A 6163-nucleotide genomic window follows, 5' to 3' on the forward strand; every position below is an offset into this window, starting at 1 on the left:
TGAAGCAGGAGCCTGATGAGTGACCTGCACAAGTCTTGGGTCAGTGATAGGGAAGAAATAGAGGTTTGAGCTCTCGGGTGCTAATGAACAGCCATATTTTCCCTTCACAAAGTGTTATGGCAAAGCTGCTTTCATATTTTCCTCCGAGAATCCCCGCATGGCTTTGAGAAGGAAAGGGAAATCTATTTTATGTGTAAACACAGCCTTGTGATGTTTGTTTAATGTCTTTGTTTACTTTGAAAGTTAGTCCCATACTAATGAATTTATAAAACCTATATGATCCATAAAACTGTCACTGGTGCGCAATCTGGTAATAACTCAGGTGACGTATTTAACCCACTGGTGAGTTTGCTCTATCCTTGAGCTGATAAATCGTACAGTTTCATTTGGTCGGAATCAGCAATTTTATGTGGCAATTAATTTTAGCAGCAATAGGGAGCCAAAGGACCACATTTTTATCCTTGGTTTTCTGCACATGGATGGGAATGTTGGAATATTTAACGTTCAGGCTGCAGATGCGGGAAGCAGTGTGCGCTCAGAGGGAATGTCGCTTTGCACGTGTTACAGTCGCACTGCTCCCCCTCACAATCCAACCTGCCACTTAAGCCATTTGGGGAATTTCTTATCTTTTAACATGTATGTCAGAAAGATGCAGGTGGCACAAACATCTGTTCCAGGATCTGCCTCCTCTTCTGCATGAACTTGCTGCTTGCCTTTTTAATTCTGTAAGTCACCACCATCGGGGATGATGCCAAAGTCATGAACTCAGAGCCAGACATGAGGAGATGGGTGTTGCTGAAGTGATTCTGGTGGTTTCATAGAATCTCAGACTGGTTTGTGTTGGAAGGGACCTATGCGAGCGCCTCACCACCCTCACAGGGAAGAGCTTCTGCCTAAGAGCTCATCTCAGTCTCCCCTCGGGCAGGTTAAAGCCATTCCCCTTGGCCTGTCCCTACAGGCCCTTGTCCCAAGCCCCTCTCCAGGTTTCCTGCAGCCCCTTTAGGCACTGGAGCTGCTCTCAGGTCTCCCCTTCAGGAGCCTTCTCTTGTCCAGGCTGACCCAGCCCAGCTCTCTCAGCCTGGCTCCAGAGCAGAGCTGCTCCAGCCCTCGCAGTGTTTGTTTTCCCTTTTCTGGGAAAACCCTTCTCTGGTATCTCCTATACCCAGACTAGAAAGGTCTCATTTGTAAATTGGCTGCAAGGCTATAGTTGTGTAGGACCTGATCTGGGAGCCAAAAATGCCTTAATTCTAATCATAGCTCCTGCTACCAGATTTCCATAGTGGTAGCAGGTCATTTTACTTCCTACTTTATGTCTGTAACACTGACTACATCTTCGGCAGCGTGCAAAAAGCAACGTAGTTCCCCTAAAGCTAAAATTTGTCTTGTAGCAATAAAAAATACCAAGGGAGTTAATTTGAAGGGGATTTATTTATGATGCTGTTAAATAACATCAACATTTTGGTTTTTTGCTGTTTGCGAAACCGGCTGAAGAGAGCTGAGCTGCAGGGTGGGTTTGGACATTCCCAGGTAAAACCCCATGGACGTCATTGAACATTGTTGTTGACTGAGGGTTTTGTTGAGGCATCATGTAGCAGCACAGAGGTCTGGAAAGTGACCCCGGGACCACTTAGGATCAGTGGAAAAGGTTCATAGAATTCCTCAGCCTTGATTTCAGGTCTTGATCTCCTGTCTATGACCTTGGAGCCCTTGGTGGCTCCATGAGTGCCATTGACTCATGTCTATAGGTTGGTCTGCATTTTGAGCATCATTTGTGTTACGTCTGTGTCAGTTCCCAAAGCGGGGTGATGGCCCCAAGATGAGGTTTGGGGAAGTTATAAACGAGGTCATGAGCATGACAGAGATTTCATTTTGTCCTATATTTATTCTGCTGTTTGGGGTTGCATGGAGCTACTGGTCTGTAAAATGAGGTCACAGCCAGGAAAGAAAGTTTGGGAGCTGATGCTTTAGTGCTTGGGTTGAAATTAATTATTTGTATACCTTGGAGGCTTGCACTGGGTTTTAAACAAGACGGCTGGGTTAGAAAAGCAGTACAGATTCATTGGGAAACATGTTGTGCGATAGCTAACTCTCAAACCTTGCACTCCCTTGGTGCACTACCGACCAGAAATTGGCTGCTTAAAATTGGCTGTGTAGTCACCCAGATATTTCATCGTGTTATTTCAAACATCCCAGTGGCTCCAGATGCTCCAGGGCCATGGGAGGGTTCATTGTAGCCATAGCTGGAAAAGTTGGTCTGGTGTAGCAATATAGCTTGCATTATACCCGTAGATATATATTTAGGGGGCTTACAAGGACGCTGGAGAGCATCAGGCACTGTAGCAATAGAACAAGGGGCGATAGGTTTACACTGAAACAGGGGAAGTTTAGATTGGATCTAAGGAAGAAATTCTTTACTGAGAGGGTGGTGAGGCACTGGAATGGGTTGCCCAGGGACGTTGTGAATGCTCCATCCCTGGTGGTGTTCAAGGCCAGGTTGGATGAGGCCTTGGGTGCCATGGTTTAGTGTGGGGTGTCCCTGCCCATGGCAGGGGGGTTGGAACTGGATGATCTTAAGGTCCTTTGCAACCGAAAGCACTTGATGATTCTATATTCTCCCATGAGAAAAAGCTTAACCAATGTAGAATTTTATATGAAAAATGCAATAGAGAAGGTGTCACCTTTGTGGCTTCAGAGGAAAATAATCTATTAATTTTTCTAAGATTAAAATGCCTATAAATAATACCCTTTAAAAAGCCAAGCACTCCTCCAGCGCCAATTCAAAATGCCAATAATTCTCCATTTGCCAAATGGAATTTTTCTAAGGCAAAATTACTGTGTTTTCATGCACAAAACCTGCAAACCAAAACCCTGATAAACCAGAGGAGCCAGGTGCTTGTGTGTGCTGTTCAAGGGGAATCTCTCTTTAGGGCCTCCTTTCCCCACAGCTCCCTTACCACCCATTGCCTCTGTTTTCTACTGGTAAATCTCTGATCTTCCCACCATCCTCCTTGCTCATCTGATCCCGTATTACACACAGGATTGTTTTCAAGGTGAGATGTTTATATGCAAGCTGTGTTTGTAAGAATGAGTCATTTATGTATTCTTTTGAGTAGCGAAGAGCTGACTCTGGACGTGTGTTTGTTTTTCTACTTGTTGCTTCCTTCTGAAAAAGCCCCGAACAAATATTTAAAGGTCTTTCATTTTCGCTTGAGTTGCTGATTAATTTCCAAATTGCTCTGCTTTGGGGATATTTTGGGGATATTTTGGGGATATTTTGGGGATATTTTGGGGATATTTTGGGGATATTTTGGGGATATTTTGGGGATATTTTGGGGATATTTTGGGGATATTTTGGGGATATTTTGGGGATATTTTGGGGATATTTTGGGGATATTTTGGGGATATTTTGGGGATATTTTGGGGATATTTTGGGGATATTTTGGGGATATTTTGGGGATATTTTGGGGATATTTTGGGGATATTTTGGGGATATTTTGGGGATATTTTGGGGATATTTTGGGGATATTTTGGGCATATTTTGGGGATATTTTGGGGATATTTTGGGGATATTTTGGGGATATTTTGGGGATATTTTGGGGATATTTTGGGGATATTTTGGGGATATTTTGGGGATATTTTGGGCATATTTTGGGCATATTTTGGGCATATTTTGGGGCATATTTTGGGGCATATTTGGGGCATATTTGGGGCATATTAGGTGCAACCCTCCCTTGTGCCCATCCATGCCCAAAGGATGCCACATAGGAAGCTGCCGGTTGCTCTTGCAGCTGCAAACTCAGCATTTGATAGAGAAATGTCTCTTTTTATAATGGTTTGATTTGTGACTTTATTATTGCATGTTCCGAGTTCCAAGGAGGAAAGAAAAAAAAAAAAGCAGGAAAGGAAGGCAGGTTTTGGGTATGCTTCCTGCAACTTGGGGAGCCATGCTCTGTGTTAGCTGCTGATAAGGAGGTCTTTAAACCCACAGGTTTTAAGACCCAGCATGTGGTTAAGCACCAGGGTGGATAGATGCCTTTTCTGTCTCTACAGCAGCCATTCTCTGGCAAAGGCTGTGCCATTTTGGAGCTGTCCATATAAGTCCTCTTTAGCTCCAGGGAAGAAATAACCCCCAGCTCAGGGCTTACACAGGTATTCAAAGCAACTCCTAGAGCACCAAACTCCTTTTCCTGTGTGGAGGGGAGATATGAGGAAGTGCCAAGGGCTCACAAGCAGCAGATGCAGCTCTCCAGCATGGCTTTGGCTTCCACAATCCTGCAGCCATCACTTCAAGTAGCCATGCAGTGGCCAATGTACAGCTATTTCAAGTAGCCATACATATTCAAGTAGCAATGCAAGGACATTGCCTCGCTGGTACATATTAGATGACCAAAAAGAAATGAAGGTTGGATCAGAATATTTAGATGGATTTTTCTTCATTCACCTGCTGGAAATGGAGGAGCAATGCAAGAAATTGCTATTCATGCTGTTAGATATAGTGGATGTGTAGATTCCCAGTCAGGTTCTAGTTAGCTACAGGGATATGGCCGTATAACTTCGTGTGAGTATGCAATGCTGCTGGCCAGACTTTGACTGAAACCACTTCATCCCTTGCTCTCTCCAGTCTATAAAGCAAGTTTTGATTAGGGAAGACTAATCACCATCCTGCGTTCTGTCATATGTACCTTCCTGGTCCCCAGGAAGGAAAACGTTCCTAGCTCAGTCCCCACTCAGGGACTGATCTGTGGGTCTATCTGATGCTGCGTGCAGAGCCAGGGCAGACACTTGCTGGTACAAGGCACTCTGAAACCCCTTCAACTGCTACTGTAGCTGGCTGTGGTGATGAAGACTGGGCACTCCAGAGATGGTTTATCCCATCACAGGCTCTGTCCAGCCTGCAAGACACAATGGCATGAGTAGTGTCCATCTCTGTACTTGGTTCTCTGTGCTTTGAAATGCTGAAGCTTCCTTATTACTCACTCTTTCTCTCACCCTCATTCCCCACTTTCACAGCCTACTCTTACATGTTAGGGAATGGAGGAAATCATCCATTTCCCAGGTTCCTTGGGTGGCACGGGGAGAAGAACATGGGTGCAGGTGTTTATGTTCAGAAATCACAGATCTCCACATTGCCGTAGGTCCACGTTCACAGGGATATTTTATAAACCCCAGCCCGTGAGCCCGTTCTTCCCTGCTAGCACTTAAGATGGTGCCTCTGAGTGTTGGCAGACACAGCACGGGCTCCGCTGCGGGCTGTGCCGAAGCAGTGATTGTATTTGCCTGCTCCTTAGCAACTTTGTGTGCTGGTTCAGCTTACAAAGGACTCAGGGAAAAAAACCCGCTCTCCATCTGGTTTTCCAACCCCAGATGTGACCACCCCAAAGAGAGGTCTAATTCTTCTGTATTTAAACTTGAAAACTTCTCACCAGTTGGTGGTGTGGGAAATCCTTAGGAGCAATAAGATCCACATGCTGGCCTAATTGCACACGGAGCTAGACTGCTGCTCCTGCTCCAGTGTGTTTGCAATGCTGCTGTCAAGGGCGTATTGTTAGGCTGGGGGAAAACCCACACATCTTAATGTGAGTAATAATTTAATGTGGTCCAGTAATTAGCTGTTCACGATAGGGGCCCCTTCGTGTCTGGTGTGGGGAGCTGTGTGGTGTGAGGAGAAGGCAGGCAGGACTCGCGGTCTATAACTGAGGTTTGTGGAAAGGAGCCATATCTCAACCTGCTTTTCAGGGTGGTTGTTTTAGTCAGCATTAGACCATAGAATGGTTTGGGTTGGAAGGGACCTTAAAGCTCATCTAATTCCCCTCCCTGCCATGGGCAGGATCATCCAAGAGCCTTCTTGGTTTAATGGGTTATTTCTAATTAAGGCAAAAAAAGCTGCTGCTTTCCAGCTCTGCAGACTGAATCAGGAGGGCAGGGTGCGTGGTAGGGAAGGAGAGGCAGAGCCCAACACGGGTTGTTATGGAGCAATAGGAAAATGTCACACAGCCTCGATGGAAAGCTGGAGGGTAAAATTTCTTCCCTCCTCTCTTCTGCAGAAGGCATCATCCTGTAGTTCCTTGGTTGTAAACCTTGATGCTATAGGACTTGGGATCAGAGCTTTATCATTTTCAGCTTTTCCCCAAGCATCGGTTGCTTGTTCTGGCTGGCCGATGCT

The sequence above is a fragment of the Psittacula echo genome, assembly GCF_963264785.1.
Source record: "Psittacula echo genome assembly, chromosome: 6".
Taxonomy (NCBI): Eukaryota; Metazoa; Chordata; class Aves; order Psittaciformes; family Psittacidae; genus Psittacula; species Psittacula echo.